At 39.9% G+C, this 16,815-nt stretch overlaps 1 protein-coding gene and 1 non-coding gene across 4 annotated transcripts in view; one reads left to right on the forward strand and one right to left on the reverse strand.

Annotated features, from left to right (window-relative positions):
• The window catches only part of CORO1C (coronin 1C), a 148,960-nt gene that overhangs the window by 66,345 nt on the left and 65,800 nt on the right, over window positions 1–16,815 (forward strand). The gene's annotated exons all lie outside the window — the stretch shown is intronic.
• LOC128585204 (U7 small nuclear RNA) lies at window positions 9,525–9,586 on the reverse strand. The gene has a single exon (XR_008379934.1). It is a non-coding gene; the product is annotated as a U7 small nuclear RNA (small nuclear RNA).

Genomic DNA, 16,815 nt, shown 5'->3' on the forward strand with positions numbered 1-16,815 from the left:
GCAGACCTGGGCTGGATTCGAACCTACCAGCTCTGGTGTATGTGGCTGGCACCTTAGCTGTTTGAGCTACAGGTGCCGAGCCTGTATCAATTTTTAACATTAGCCAAAATATGTTGAAAAGATTAGGCCTGAGCATGGACAAGAGTGTTGCTGCCCTAGAAACAGTGAAAATGGTCCCTGATTAGTTTGTAAGCAGTCTCAACACATGTCAGGGGAAGAGCTTGTGAGCATTCTCGCGCATGTCAGGGGAAAGCTTGTGAGCAGTTTCGCGCGTGTCGGCGGAGAGCTTGTGAGCAGTCTCACACGTGTAGGGTGAGGACTTGTGAGCAGTCTCACACATGTCAGGGGGGAGCTTGTGAACAGTCTCACGTGTGTCATGGGGAGAGCTTGTGAACAGCCTCACACGTGTCAGAGGAGAGCTTGTGAATGGTCTCACACGTGTCAGGGGAGAGCTTGTGAACAGTCTCACACGTGTCAGGGGAGGGCTTGTGAGCAGTCTCGCGTGTGTCAGGGGAGGGCTTGTGAGCAGTCTCGTGTGTGTCAGGGGAGAGCTTGTGAGCAGTCTCACACGTGTCAGGGGAGGGCTTGTGAACAGTCTCACGCATGTCAGGGGAGAGCTTGTGAGCAGTCTTGCGTGTGTCGGGAGAGCTTGTGAGCAGTCTTGCGTGTGTCGGGAGAGCTTGTGAGCAGTCTCACATGTGTCGGGGAGAGCTTGTGAGCAGTCTCGTGTGTGTCGGGAGAGCTTGTGAGCAGTCTCACACGTGTCGGGAGGGCTTGTGAGCAGTCTCACATGTGTCAGGGAGAGCTTGTGAGCAGTCTCGCGCGTGTCAGGGGAGAGCTTGTGAGCAGTCTCACGCATGTTGGGGGGAGAGCTTGTGAGCAGTCTCAACGCGTGTTGGGGGAGAGCTTGGAGAACCATGGTAGTTTAGTTTTCTCTTCATTGTGGACGGACACATGGTTTGGAAGGCTTTATTAATTACAACAATTTCACATAAACACAAAGTAATTCCTGAACAATTTCATTTAAACATTTACCGACTTTTTCGTGGGCCTTTAACTGAGGATGTCTCCTCCTGTCATCTCAGAGTTTGGCAGCCAAAGCATATTAAAAAAATATGCTCCTGTTAAAATGAATTGTTCTGTTTAGTGTGCTTTGCTAATTGATCATTTTAAGGGTTACAGACACATTTTGCATAGGGGAAGGAATATTATGTAGACCTGATGCCAAATTCTTAAGCTAAGAGAGAGTTTTAACCTCTTTTAAAGAGGTAGGTTTGATCCATCCTTGCTTTTCCTGTATCTCTAGCATTACTGGTCATGTAAAAACTTTTGTATTATAAAATACATAGAAAAACACACCAAAGTGTTAAGTGAAAGAGTGAATTGAGTTAAATGACTTATTACAGAGAGAACACTACCTTCCAGGTCCAGAAATAGAACTTCCCCAGCCTCAGACTTTTCCTTGTGCCCCATCCCAATCACGACTCCCTTCCTCTGAAAGTAACCCCCATCCTGTCTTTTGTGATAGTCATTTCCTTGTCTTTCTTTGTGGTTTAGTCATTCAGGTGTCATCTCTAGATTGATCCTGCCAGTTTCAAAAACTTGACATATCATCTTTTATGTCTTTCTTAATCTGTAGGCTCCTCCTCTGTCATTTCCTTTTCCTTCCAGTGTGCCTGTTGAAAAACTCCTCACCTTTGACTTTTACTTTTCAACCATGTGGATTTTACTGATTACCTCACGGTGCAGTTTCACATGCTCCCCTGTCCTGCACATTTCCTGTAAGTTGGCAGCTGGTTCCCAAAGTGTGGTCAAATTCAGGTTCTATCCCTTTGGGGTTTTTTTTCGAGACAGAGCCTCAAGCTGTTGCCCTGGGTAGAGTGCTGTGGCATCACAGCTCACAGCAACTTCCAAATCCTGGGCTCACCCGTTCTCCTGCCTCTGCCTCCCAAGTAGCTGGGACCACAGGTGCCGGCCACAACGCCTGGCTATTTTTTGGTTGTAGCCGTCATTGTTGTTTGGTGGGCCCAGACTAGATTCGCACCTGCCAGCTCAGGTGTATGTGGCTGGAGGCACAGGCGCTGAGCTGGTTCTCTCCCTTTGGCAAGACTATGTTTCTAGTGTTAATTTATTCATTAGGAGGCATGAGATGCCAGGATGTTTGGTTTTCACTCTTTTTTGATTGGTACAGCTATTGGTGCTCAAAGATCCTGCAATTTGTTAGGGGTTGCAAAATAGTAATAATAAATTCTGTTACTTTGTTTGCAGTTTCTAGCTGGTAAAATTTTATAGGATGATGTTCCCTGTTCTTACTGTTTAGTTGCTCAATAGCATAGTTTATTCAGGAAAGCAGGATAAATACTAGGTTCTTTCCTTTTATTCACCCAGTTTTCAGGATAATGAATTGTTTCTGTCTTCAGAAGGTGATGAATTAGGTTATTTTTCCTTTCCTTTCAATTTGAATGCATGGATATGAGCATACTTAATGGGTTTCAGTTCATTTTAGTTATCCCAAATCTCACATTGTCCCGTCTTTGCCAATGGGAACCTCTTCAAGATTCTTGAGTTCCCTTGAAACGACTGTCATAGTCTTTAATAGCTTCCTTGCTATCTGATATGTTAAGGTGTTTCAGGCTCACATTGTATATCTCTGCCCAGACCATTTCTTACAGAATTAGCCATTTCTGGGCGGCACCTGTGGCTCAGTGGGTAGGGCACCAGCCCTATATACCGAGGGTGGCGGGTTCAAACCTGGCCCCGGCCAAACTGTAACAAAAAATTAGCTGGGGTTGTGGTGGGCACCTGTAGTCCCAGCTACTGGGAGACTGAGGCAAGAGAATTGCTTAAGCCCAAGAGTTGAAGGTTGCTGTGAGCTGTGTGACGCCACGGCACTCTACCGAGGGTGATAAAGTGAGATTCTGTCTCTACAAAAAAAAAAAAAAGAGCCATTTCTTTCAGAAGCTCTGGTTTCTTTTAATGGAAAATGATATTTCTAGATCATAGTCTGGGTGCTAGCTATGGTGGTTATTACCATGGCGATCACTATTTTAATGGTCAAGTAACTGAGGCAAGAAATTATGTATATATTTGAAGATATAATATCTTGTGATTTCATCATAATTTTTGTCAAATTCAGAATACAGGGATACCTGTAGAATATAGACATACCTCAGAAACATTATGGGTTGGGTTTCAGCCCACCATAATAAAGCAAATATTGCAATAAAGTGAGTCATAAATAATAGAACAGACACATATAAGAATTGTGTTTATACCAAATTGTAGTCAATAAAGTGTGTGCAATAGCATTATGTCTAACCCCCCCCAATGTATTGTATATACCTTAATTTAAAAATACTTTAGTGCTAAATAGTGCTAATGATCATCTGAGCCTTTAGTGAGTCTTAAATTTTTTGCTGACAGAGGGTCTGACCTTGATGTCAGTGGCTGTTGTGTGATCAGGGTGGTGGTTGCTGAAGGTTGAGTGGCTGTGGCAGTTTCTTAAAATAAGACCGCAATGAAGTTTGACACATTGATTGGCTTTTCCTTTCATTGAAAGACTTCTCTGAATCATGTGATGCTATTTGATAATATTCTACCCACAATAGGATGTCTTTGAAAATTGGAGTCCAACCTCCTCCTACTTTATCAACTAAATGAATGTAATGTTCTAAATTTTTTGTTGTCATTTCAACAATATTCACAGTCTCTTCACTAGGAGTAGAGTCCATCTCAAGAAACTACTTTCTTTGCTTATCTATAAGAAGCAATTCCTTATCAATTCAGGTTTTATCATGAGATTACAGCAGTTCAGTCACATCTTCAGGCGCCACTTACAATTCTAATTCTCTACCACATCTGCTGTAAATTCCTCCTCTGGAGTCTTGAACCCTTCAAAGTTATCCATGAAGATTGGGATCAACTTTTTCCAAATTCCTATTAATGTGGATAATTTGGTCTCCTCCCATGAATCATGATTGTTCTTAATGTCATCTAGAGTGGTGAATTCTTTCCAAAAGGTTTTCAATTTACTTTGCCCAGATCCATCAGGGGAATCACTGTCTATGGACAGCTATAGTCTTATGGAATGCATTTCTTAAATAATAGTACTTGAAAGTTGAAATTAGTCCTTGACTGATGGACTATAGAATTGATGTTGTATTGGCAAGCTTGAAAACAACATTAATCTTCTTGTACATCTCCATCAGAGCTCTTGGGTGATCAGGTGTGTCGTCAATGAGCAGTAATACTTGGAATCTTCTATCTAAGTAGTAGGTTTCAGCAGTGGGCTGGGAATATTCGGTAAACTATGCTATAAACAGATTTCTTGCCATCTATTTCTAGAGTACAGGCAGAGTAGATTTAGCGCAGTGGTTTTTTTTTTTTAATTTTTTGTTTGTTTTTCTGAGATGGGGGTCTTGCTAGGTTGCTCAGGATAGTCATGAGCAATCCTCTTGCTTTGGCCCCTAGAGTAGCTGGGAATAGCTGGGTCTGTGGCTAGATTTAGCACAATTCTTAAAGGCCCCAGGATTTCCAGCATGGTAAATGAACATTGGCTTCAGGTTACAGTCAGCTGCATTACCCCCTCACAGGAGAATCAGCCTGTCCTTTGAAGCCCTGAAGCCAGGCATTGACTTTTCCTCTCTAGTTATGAAAGTCCTAGATGGCATCTTCTTCAATGTAAGGCTGTTTGGTCTACATTGAAAATGTGTAGTTGTTGTAGGCACCTTCATCTATGATCTTAACTAGGTCTTTTGGATAATTTGCTGCAGCTTCTATATCATCATTTGCTACTTCATCTTATTCTTTCCTGTTATGGAGGTGCCTTCTTTCCTTAAATTGTGGATCACCCTCTTCTAGCTTCACACTGTTATGCATCTTCTGCACCTGTTGGCCTTCAGAGAATGGAAGGGTGTTGAGGTCTTGCTCTGCATTAGGCTTTGGCTTGAGATCTCCTGTCCAAAGTATTAAATTATTTCTTCATATCAACAGTAAGGCTATTTCACTTTCTTATCATTTATATGTTTATTGAAGTAGCTCTGTTTATTTCCTTGAAGAACTTTTTCATTGCATTCCTAACTTGGCTGGCTGTCTGGCACAAGAGGCCTAGCTTTGGGCTTATTGACTTTCAACATGCCTTGCTCATTAAACTTAATCATTTCTAGATTTTGATTTACAGTGAGAAACATGCAACTCTTTCACTTGAACATTTAACAACTATTTTAGGGTTACTAATTTGCCTAATTTCAATGTTGTTGTCTCAGGGAATAAGGAGGCCTAAAGAAAGGGAGCGAGCCAGAGGAACAGCTAGTTGGTGGAGCAGTCACAACACACACATTTATTGTTTGTTGTGTTATATGGATGTAATTTGTGGCACTAAAACAATTATAACAGTAATGTCAAAGATTACTGATCACAGATCTTCATAACAGATATAATAATAATGAAAACTTTGAAATATTTTGAGAATTACCAAGATGTGACCCAGAGATATGAAGTGAGCACATGGTATTGGGGAAAATAGTACCTACAAACCGATTTGATGCAGGGTTGCTACAGACCTTCAATTTGTCAAACGTGCATTTATCTATGTAATGTGATATAGTGAAATGCAATAAAATGAGGTATTCCTGTACATCTTAACCTCTTTGATGTTATATCACTGGTCTACTTTCTTCCACATTGAAAATCCTTGTTCTCAAGGATGCAGAGGATGAATTAGAATATCCAGATCTATCTTGTTTGCTTCTTCACATCGTACATACACATACAATAGCCTCAGAGTGAAAATATCATCACCATTCTGATTGCTGAAAATAGTTTTTTAAAAAAGAGACAACTGGCTCAGCACCCATAGTTCAGTGAGTAGGGCGCCAGCCACATAACACTGAAGCTGCCGGGTTCAAACCTGGCCCGGGCCTGCTAAACAGTGACAACTGCAACCAAAAAATAGCTGGGCATTGTGGCAGGCGCCTGTAGTCCCAGCTGCTCTGGAGGCTGAGGCAAGAAAATCGCTTAAGCCCAAGAGCAACTGAGGTTGCTGTGAGCTGTGATGCCATAGCACTCTACTGAGGGCGACATAGTGAGACTCGTCTCAAAAAAAAAAAAAGACAACTTTTTAGCCCATGCTATCTAAATTTTCCCCCCTTAAAAAAAAACGTACTCTATAGTTTCAATATCCCATAGCCATTACCTTGAACATTCTCTCCTGTCTTAATTCTATAAATAAATAACCACACTTAGCACAGTCCATCAGTTTTTATGTCAGTTCTTTGCTAGTCATTTGGATCACCTGTAGCTTGTTCTCTGGTGGATTACTTAGTAAAGGGTCATGAAAACAATATTCTCTGAGTTCTTGTTAATAGTAGCTTGTCTGTGACACTTGGAAGTGAGTTTTTCTGGATATTTAAGATTTTTTCTTTGAATATCTAAATATATTATTCCATTTTCCTTTCAATATATAGTTTCCAATCTTTTTGCTGTTGGGGGGTGTTTTCTTGAATTGTAGTTTTTAGTATTCTTTTCCCTTGGTTTGGTTTCTTAATTAGGGACTCCTGTTACCCATAGGCTTTATCTTCTTTACCTCTCTTCTGTTATTTGTCAGTTTTTCTCCAAACCTTTTCCTTGTTCATTTTTTTAGACTTAACTTTTTTTTTTGCTTTTTATCTTTTTTTCTTTTGTTGTCCTTCTTAGCTCTTGTGTTTCTTCTTGTTTAGTCTTCATTTCTGGAGTGATTTTTCTTTTGTTTATAATTTTGTCTTGATTTCTGTCACTTCGAGTTTTTTGAGATCTGACATAACGTTTCTTAGTGTCTTTTTTTCTCATTTTTAATAGTATATCATAGTTTTATCTCTTTTGACCATATCTCTTTAGCTTTCTATAGGGCTATTTATTCTTCTGTTCCTTAATTCTTTTTTTTTTCCCCCTTATAGTAATTTGGGGATTTGCCACACACACACACTTTTTTTTTTTTGCTTTTTATTTATTTATTTATTTTTGAGACAGTTTCACTTTGTCACCCTTGGTAGAGTGCTGTAGTGTCATAGCTCACAGGAACCTCAAACTCTTGAGCCATTCTCTTGGCTCAGCTTCCCAAGTAACTGGGACTGCAGGTGCCCACCACGACACCCAGATATTTTTAGAGATGGGGTCTCACTCTTGCTCAGGCTGGTCTCAAATTCCTAAGCTCAAGCAATCTACCTGCCTGCCTGCCTCCCAGAGTGCTAGTATTACAGGCATGAGGGTTTTTTTGCTTTTTAGTGTGTGAATCTAGACTTCCCAAGTTTTTTAGAAAGTGAATTAGTTCAGATAGCTGTTCTTACTTCACAAAACTCCCTCCTCTGCTATTTCCAGGTCCTGTTGAGAAATACAGTGGCTTACTTTGTGAGATTTCCTGCCCTGCTTTTACTTGGCCTTTCTCATTCTTTTGTCCATCTTACTTCTATCCTGCTCTAATTTAGTTCTTTTCCTTGGAAGGTTCTCCGTAGAGTGGGGCGGGTCCTGGAAGGGAGCCATCTCTGAGTAGTTTGGAGAGTACTGAGATGTAGATTGCTTCCAGCACTTCAGACCTTTTTATTTTAGGCCCCCTTGCTCAGTGGCTACTGGAGAGGGCAAAACCCTTCCCAGTTTCTGCTGCTGGCCTCAAATTGTCCTGCTGTTCTCCTGTCTCTCAGATTGCCCTCTGGGAAAAGGGGAGGGGGTACGCCTGAGACCATATAGGTGTAGATCTTGTGGCTGTTGGTGGTTTGAATCCACTCCCTTGCATTTTGGGGTTATCCCCTAGTTTTTAAAAATACTGTCTCTGGATTTTTTTGTTTTATTATCTACTTGGTCTGTGTTTTTAATGGAGGGACTTGGGAGAATCGCAAAACTATGCTGCTACCAAGATCATAATTTTCCCAGATTCCTCTAATGTTGCTACTTTATTGATATTGCTGGAGTAAACATTTTGTAAATTAAATAGCTTTTTGGGATAAATCCTTCTAATTTGTTTTAAACCTTTAAATATGAAACCAATATTTAAGTCTTTCTTTAAGCATTTAATATCCCCCAAACACGTTGTTTTGAGGGTAATTGAAGCTTTTATAGCTTAGCAGTTGAAATGAAAATTTAAAGAAGTATTTGATCTTCTTCTGTTCTACCTTCTGCTTAATGCCTTATTCTCCACTTCCTCTCCTGACGGTAAAGAACACTGTAGGACAGATAGAATGGTTTCAAACAACACCTTTTCTTTTCTTTTTCAAACAGAAAAGCTCTCTGTCATTTCTCAAGCCTAAATTATTGGTGGTAGCTTGTGAGCTATAAATAATACAGTCTAACAAGGCCTAGTTTAATAGCGAAAGGATAGGAGACTAGGTGTTCTGAGCACATGCAGGTCATGGAAACCTTCTCAGCCTTATACATAAAATGGAGATATAATAATAATGCCTATTGAATAGAGCAAAAGAAAGCTATCAATGTACAATGAGTTATTTTTTATAATGGGTTTTGGTGTGTATCCACAGCAGTAAGATTACTGTTAACAGATATTTGGTAGAAAATATAGTAGAACGATCGGAGGGAGGGTAGTGGGGCCTTGGTGTGTGTCACACTTTATGGGGGCAAGACATGATTGCAAGAGGGACTTTACCTAACAATTGCAATCAGTGTAACCTGGCTTATTGTACCCTCAATGAATCCCCAACAATTAAAAAAAAAAAAAAGAAAATATAGTAGAATGAGTTGATCAAATGAACTATAAAAAAGGATAAAATTAATTTTGAAAAAACTGCTTGTTGTATTACTTATAGCATAAATCCATTAAGTACTAAGCATTTAAGCGTTGATTTGTTAATTTTGTGAGTGCTGATTTTGGGACAGTGATGTCTCTGCAGTTTTAGAGAAGAGAATGCCCATCTTAAAGTACATTCTGCCATCTTTTAAGGGTGGCTTCTTGAAACTGCCAAAAAGTAAATTATGTAGACATGGTTTATCTTCCACGTACTACTTTTCGAAACAGTGATTTATGCTAGCAAACAGCAGTTATATAAATCCTACTCCCAGAAACTGCACTTTGCTCCTATGTTTTCTAAATTTTGGGTACTGTATGTCCTTTTCTTTAACAATATCTTCACATAGAATTTAGGATTGTGGTTACTAAGTATTTTACTTGGGAAAATTTTAGCTCTAAGAAAATAACAGTGCTTTAAATAATATAAAGAGCAGCCACGTTAAGTTTCAGGCAATGTTGATTTAACATTGTTCCTTAACTTAAGGGTAGTAATCAAACACAAATGTAAAAAATGGCTAATTCAAACAATGGGATTGCATAATTGTTTCTTCCAGAACCTGGGAGATGGAAAGAAATTGCCGACATTGTAGTGTTAATTGTCTTGAGTATAGACGTCCTGAACAGTCCCAAATTATTAATGGACACTTTTTATCTTCTTCCAAATCAGTTTTATTCTTCTACAGAAATCAACAAAAATAAATGTACTTCCTATCTTATTCATTTTTACCTTCTATTGTAAATTTTCCTAATTTTTCATGGTTTTTCAGTTAAAAAAAAAAGTCCTGCTAAACAAATTCTAAAAGTGCTATAACACTTCCTAATGTAGTTTTTGCCATGAAATAAAAATGGAAGTGGTATGTGGCTCCTCTTGGTCAGTGGTGCCTCATACTATTTCCATTTTGTGCAGATTATATCTGGGCCATTTGCCAATGAATATTATAACCTTGGCAGATCCACACCCAACACTAAATTCTTGACTTCCCCAAACCTAGTGTTGCTCCCAGTGTCACGATTCATTTAGGAATGTCCTGATGCCTCCACACCACCCTGTGGGATTCTGGGGTCAGTGTTTCTGTAGAGGATTGTGCTGCTCTGCAGCTGCCACCACACATGTAAACCTCTTTCTGTCTCTTAAGATCATCACTTTCCTTTATTCTCCCTTTGGAATTGTTTTCGTTAGCATTTTAAAAATATGGCCTTTTGGGAGAGTAGCCCTTTTTATGGCTGTAACTCTAGTGCCTAATCCAGTAGCAAGTTCATGATGGGCAATGAAAATAGGGAAGCAGTGTCTGGAAACACTTAGCATATGCTTTAAATTTCCACTGTAGTTGAAAAATAAAACCATTAAACTAATTGTACTTTAAATTACTACTTGAGAGGAGCCTAAGTTTCTTAATTTTCCTCTCTTTTTTGTGATTGGAATTGTACCCTTGAGTTTTTTCTCCCATTCAGATCTTCACATGTGAAAAGGATATGAGTGATATAGTAGTTTTGAACATGTGCTTAAAGTTGGTTTTTTTCCCCTGGAACCACATGAGTTTTTACTGATTTATTCACTTTTTCTCATCTGGGAGCTCTTGGAACTGATTGCATGTTAGTCTTTCAAAACAGAACAAAACATTGCCATAGTAATGTGTTGTCCAGATAGAAAATTTTAGAAACACACAGCATTATTTGATAATTTTAAAAAGTGGAAGAAGGAATAACTTGTAGGCTCTGCTAAGCCCAAATGCCCATTTTGGGAATGGCAAGGGATATTTAGTGTCTACTTCCTCCCTTCTCACTGGTATCTTTTTGAGAAAGCTAATTGGTGTTACAGTACCTGTCTGTAACCTTGGAGCAGAGAAAAGCTAATGGGTCTGTAATGGAGATCAGATCTGTCCTCACTGTGGCAATTGGCCTAGGCATAAACTAGAGCTTTCACACAAATGAGGTCTTGGGCGTAAATTACTTAGTATTAATTAGTTGGATATAGTGCTGAATTAATTTGCAGATAAGACTCATTCTAAGAAATCTCGATGTTCATCGATGTTCAGACCTAGAAATATATGTGTGGTCAGTGGTTGTATTAAGAGCAAGAAAAGTAATCATAAACATATAGTAGGCACTGTTTTGCCAAGCACTATTTTAAGTTTTTTGTTTGTTTGTTTTTTTGAGATAGGATCGCAATCTGTTGCCCAGACTAGAGTGCAGTAGTGTCATCATAATTCACTGCAACCTCAGCCTGCTGGGCTCAAGGGATCCTCCTATCTCAACCTCCCAACTAGCTGGGATTACAGGTGCATGCCACTATGGCTGGCCAATTTTTCTTTTAATTTTTGTGTAGAGGCAAGGTCTCACTATGTTGCTGAGGCTAGTCTTAGATGCCTGGCCTCAAGTGATCCTCTCACCTTGGTCTCCCAAAGTTATTTTGAGCTTTTATGTGCATGATTATATTCAATCATTGCAATAGCAGAGTAGGGCAGGAGTATGGCCCATTTTCCAGCTAAGAATCAGGGAGTGGCAGTTTTGTCAAAGGTCACAGCTGATAAAAGGCTCAGATACCTGTCCAGCTTCAAAGCCTATACTCTTTTCCCTGGTAGTAGTATTTCCTGTTAGGGAGTGCTTTCAGTATGACCTTTCCAGTAACCCTAGAGTAAGTACAGCTATGCCAGGTATTAAACAAGGAGATAGAGGCTCCTGGAAGTGAAATCCCTTTTTCTTCTTCTTTTTTTTTTTTTTTTTTGAGACTGAGTCTTACTCTGTCGCCCTCAATAGAGTGCTCAATACAGCTCACAGTAACCACAAACTCTTGGGCTTAAGCAATTCTCTTGTCTCAGCCTTCCAAGTAGCTGGGGCTACAGGCTCCTGCCATAACGCCCAGCTATTTTTTTGTTGCAGTTGTCATTGTTGCCTAGCAGGCCTGGGCCGGGTTCAAACCCACCAGCCTGGGTGTATGTGGCTGGTGCCATAACCAATGTGTGGCAGGCGCCAAGCCATGAAATCCCTTCTTAATGCTAACGTGTCCAATTAACAGTCTCAGCTCTGATAGGAGTCCAAGTCTTCTGACACTCAGGCCAGTGGCTTAGTTTATGCACAAGAAGACTAAACATGTACCAAGTGACACTTCTATACCTTATCCCTGAGCTGCAGGAGCAAGACCTCTTCAGTCCAAACTGGCAGGCCATTACCTAGAAATAGTAGACCGTTCTTAAAAAGGGCAGAAGAGCCACATCATGACAGGCCTGTGAGCATCAGCTGGAGCATGTATGTGGAGCATGTGTGTGCTCAGTGTGGAAAGACTTAACATATGTAGATCTCCAGCTCTTTCCATGATCCACATGGAGAGCACCACTACACTACCTTTATTTTCCAGCAGGCACAAGAGTTCTACCATCTTTTCATTTCTTCTCAGACTGTTCTAGTTACTTCCTCCTCCCACCGCAGCTCTCATGCCCATGGCATTGCCATTTTCACTCTGATTCCTTTTCCCCATCAACACCTCAGGCTGCCTTTTTGGGGCATTTTTTTTTTTTATGCTGCGTATACTTTTTTTAGAAAATTGCTGTACACATCTATATTTCTTATTTTGAAACTGGATACTCTATTTCCTTCCTTCTTCATCCCCTTCTTTTTAACTCCTGTTTATCCCCAGAAGTCATTTCCTTCAGAAGCCCTGCTGGATGGATCAAACTTGGGTTAGCAAGGTCACCTCAGGGCACTTGAGTGTCTATTCAGCAATCAGCATATGCCATCGTGATGTTGGTGACCCTACATGGTTCCTAGTGAATAGCACAAGTTACAGCTACCACTTACTGAATGTCTGCCTCATGCCAGGCATCATTCTGCCTGTATCAGATTCGTGTTACCACGTTAGTCCTCAAACCAAACCTCCCAACTTGAAGGCACCTTCATTATTACCTCTGTTTTATAGAGGAGGAAACCTAAAGCCCAGAAAGGTTAGGTGAGTATCCTCAAGGTTGTGCCATGATATGTAGCAGAGTCATGAATTGAACCATCAGTCCAGCCATCAGTCTGGCTAGAGCCCATATTCTTAACCACTGCTGTGTACTGACTCTACATTTTGAGGGCATGATTTGTGTGTCAGGCTCTGTTCTAACAGCTTAATTAACTTAATCCCTTGGAGATACAGGTACTGATGTTTCCTCTGTTCACAGTGACGTTTGCCCAGGATCATCATGGTAAGTGGCCCAGACAGGATTTGAACAGGGTCCACTCTCTAACCCATGATTTGTATTTGCTGTCTTTTTTTTTTTTTTTTTTTTTTAAGACAGAGCCTCAAGTTGTCACCCCGGGTAGAGTGCCTTGGCGTCACAGCTCACAGCAACCTCCAACTCCTGGCTTAAGCGATTCTCTTGCCTCAACCTCCCAAGTAGCTGGGACTAAAGGTGCCCGCCACACCGCCTGGCTATTTTTTTTCTTTTTACTTTTTTATTTTTTAGATAAAGTCTCACTTTTTGGTCCATGCCAGGACCTAGTGGCACCGTCAAAGCTCATTGCAGGCTTGAACTCCTGAGCTCAAGTGATCCTCCTGCCTCAGCCTTCCAAGAAGCTGGAATTATAAGTACATGCCACCAAGCCTGGGCAATCTTTTGATTTTTTGTAGAGATGGGGGTCTTGCTATGTTGCCCAGGCTGGTCTCGAACTCCTGGCCTCAAGCAATCCTCAGCCTTGGCTTTCCAAAGTGTTGGGATTACAGGTGTGAGCCACTGTGCCTGACCAAGGAAAGTAATTTATTATAAAATCATATTATGTTAATACAGAAATAATCAGCATATAACATACACATAGTAAAGTGATCCAGTGATTACACCTACTTATAATGAATAAGATAAAGGGACATTGGAAGCCATTCTCTATAAGTTAAGGAAAATATAATAAAAAAGTAGAAGTGCCACCAGGAAAAATATTCTCTATTGTGCCTTAAAAACCCCACATATTTATATATCAATGAGTTCTAAAGAACGTGTTTGTGGAACACTTGGGGAAACTTTAAGAATGAATGGGTATTTGATAATATTAATGTATTATTGAGTTTTCATTTTCTGTCTGTAAAAAATTATCATCTGTGATTATGTTATTTTAAGTGGAGTCCAAGCTTTTGAGATACATAATTTTATTTAATCCCTTTACAGATGAAGTGCATTAAATAAAATGTATGGGTATTTTTTTTTATTATAATTGTCATTGTTGTTTGGCGGGCCCGGGCTGGATTCGAACCCACCAGCTCAGGTGTATGTGGCTGGTGCCTTAGCCACTTGAGTTACAGGCGCCGAGCCTGTATTTGCTGTCTTTGATCTTCAGTCTAATAGAATTCTCTGCTTGCTGTTAGACCATTAGCTTCTTGGGAGCAGTACCTGTATTTTGTCACCCAGTACCAAATCTGCCTTACAGTGGCCATTCAGTTAATGTGTTACATGAATGAGTTATACTCAAGGTAGTAAAATGGGGTAGGTGGCTGTGTTAAGTGCATAAACCTAGTTGAGGAAATCATTAAATGCAAAGAAAGAACAGAGAGTTTGCTCGTTAAAAAAAATTATATAATGTTTGCTTCATCATTTAAATTTCCTCTCAGTCCGAGGAAAAGATGGATGGAGAAGAAGCTAGGGAAATGAAAATGGCAAGTCCCGTTATGACCTCTGCTTCCTCTCTCACATTTAAGATCGGAGATACTGATTATAACCAAAGTCTCCATCACTCCATGCTTCATTAGGGATTTGGAAAATGCACTGTTTAGTTGTAGTTAGGCACAGCAGTTTCTGCCATTCTTGCTGGAAAACTCAGCAATCTGTGGTTAGGGTGCCATCTGGGGATGGCAGGTGGTATTACTGCTCTTTCCGTTCCAAGTGGGGTCAGAACTCATCTTGCAAAATGCATTTCCTGTTGAGTCACTAATGTCCCATTTCATAATTGTTTCTCTGTCAGCTTTATGCTTTGATCAAATCTGTAATCCTTGTTTTCTGTTCAGTTTGGAGCTGTTTTACTAATCATGACCCCTTGAATCAAAATAGTTCATTCCATGATGAAAGTTAACATGTATTGCTGGGGTTAGGAATAGATGTTCCCGCTCTCCCAAGGGAAGAAGAGGCTTAGTTCAAAGTCTATTTGGCAGGGAGAGGTTTTGGTCTGGGAGAGGAGTGCCTCCCATATTCATCCACACCTGCTTTGTTTAAAATTTGCTGAATGAAGAGGGAGTTCAGGAGAAACTAGTTAATATCCTAAGTTTAGGCCCTCAAAAGGGAGGCTTAATTTTGCCATAATTTGCATAAAGGGTTATGCAGAATGCAGTTTAAATTGCACACAAACTTTATGGATACCTTTTATTAGCCTGGGCAGAATTTAAATGTAAAAATGGAAAATCATCCAACTTACACATTTCCCCATTCTTCAGGATGTCAAACTTTTTCTCATTTTTTACAGGGCAAGAGAAGTGAGCAGAACCTTAAACACTCATCTAATCCAGATCTCTTCTTTCCACCAAGCAATTGAAAACAGGCAGTTGTTTGTCTCCTTAAAAATTCCCACAAAGGAAAATTCTGTTTCTCACTTGTTCCACTGTTGAACATGATTTCTCACTGGCAGGTTCTATATATTTCATGAACTAGTTCCTTTAAATCTTTTTCTGATGGTAAATTTACTTACTTTAATCTTCATATAGAAGAGGGGAATTATTTTAAGCTTCAGCTTTTTCCCACACTTGAATACAGTAGAACCTCTATAAGTTGACCACCTTTAATAGTTATCCAGTCTTTTATAGGGTTCTTTAGTGCTGCTTAGCTTACCCTTAACTCAGTTCTTTTCTTCTAAGAGGATATTTCTATTTCTTAACCTCTTAAAACCTTCATCTTTCATCGTCGAATATAAAGTCTCTTGTCCCTTCCACTCTCATGCTCTTCCTTTCCCTTTCTCTCCCTGCTCTCCAGCCATTTCCCCAGTTGGGATATGGTGAATCTTTTGCATTTCTTTTTTTTTTTTTTTTAATCGTTGGGGATTCATTGAGGGTACAATAAGCCAGGTTACACTGATTGCATTCGTTAGGTAAAGTCCCTCTTGCAATTGTGTCTTGCCCCCCAAAAGGTGTGGCACACACCAAGGCCCCACCCCCTCCCTCCTTCCCTCTCTCTGTTCTTCCTTTCTCCACCCCTCCCTCCTTCTTTCTCTCTCTACTCTCCCTTCCCCCACCCCCACCGTGACCTTAATTGTCATTAATTGTCCTCATATCAAAATTGAGTACATAGGATTCAGGCTTCTCCATTCTTGTGATGCTTTACTAAGAATAATGTCTTCCACTTCCATCTAGGTTAATACGAAGGATGTAAAATCTCCATTTTTTTTTAAATCTTTTGCATTTCTTTACCAGTCAAGGGATTTTTAAAATAAACAGTTTTATTGAGGTATAGTTCACATAGAATTCATCCACAGTACAACTATCACTATGGACAACTTTAGAATATTTTCATCATCTCAAAAAGAAATCCCTATCCTTTAGTTATCACCCCGGTCCCCAGCACTGAGCCACCACTAACCTTTCTGTCTCTCTGTTTTCAGAGAGACAGACATGTCTCTGGACATGTCACACATGTGGGATCCTGGATATGTGGACTTTGTTTCTGGCTTCTTCCATTTAGCATTTTCAGGGTTCACACATGTTATAGCATGGGTCAGTGCTTCATTCTTTTTATGCCAAATAATATTCCATTGCATGATATGTAACGTTTTGTCTGTCCTTTATCAGTAGATAGACATTTGGGCTGTTCCACCTTTTAACTATTATAAGTAATACCACAATGTACAAGCTTTGTGTGGACATCTATTTTAATTCCTCTTAGATCTGTTTCTAGAAATATTGCTGGGTCGAATGTGTTTAAACATTTGAGGAACTTCCAAAGTGGCTGCACCATTTTACATTCCCACCAGCAACATGTACAGGCTCAGATTTTCCCCTTCCTTGCCAATACCGGTTATCTTTTTGGTTCTAGCCATCCTAGTGGATGTGAAGTGAGATTTTGTGGTTTTGATTTTTATTTCTGTAATGAATAATGTCA

This window comes from Nycticebus coucang, chromosome 4, assembly GCF_027406575.1.
Source record: "Nycticebus coucang isolate mNycCou1 chromosome 4, mNycCou1.pri, whole genome shotgun sequence".
NCBI classification, from domain to species: Eukaryota; Metazoa; Chordata; class Mammalia; order Primates; family Lorisidae; genus Nycticebus; species Nycticebus coucang.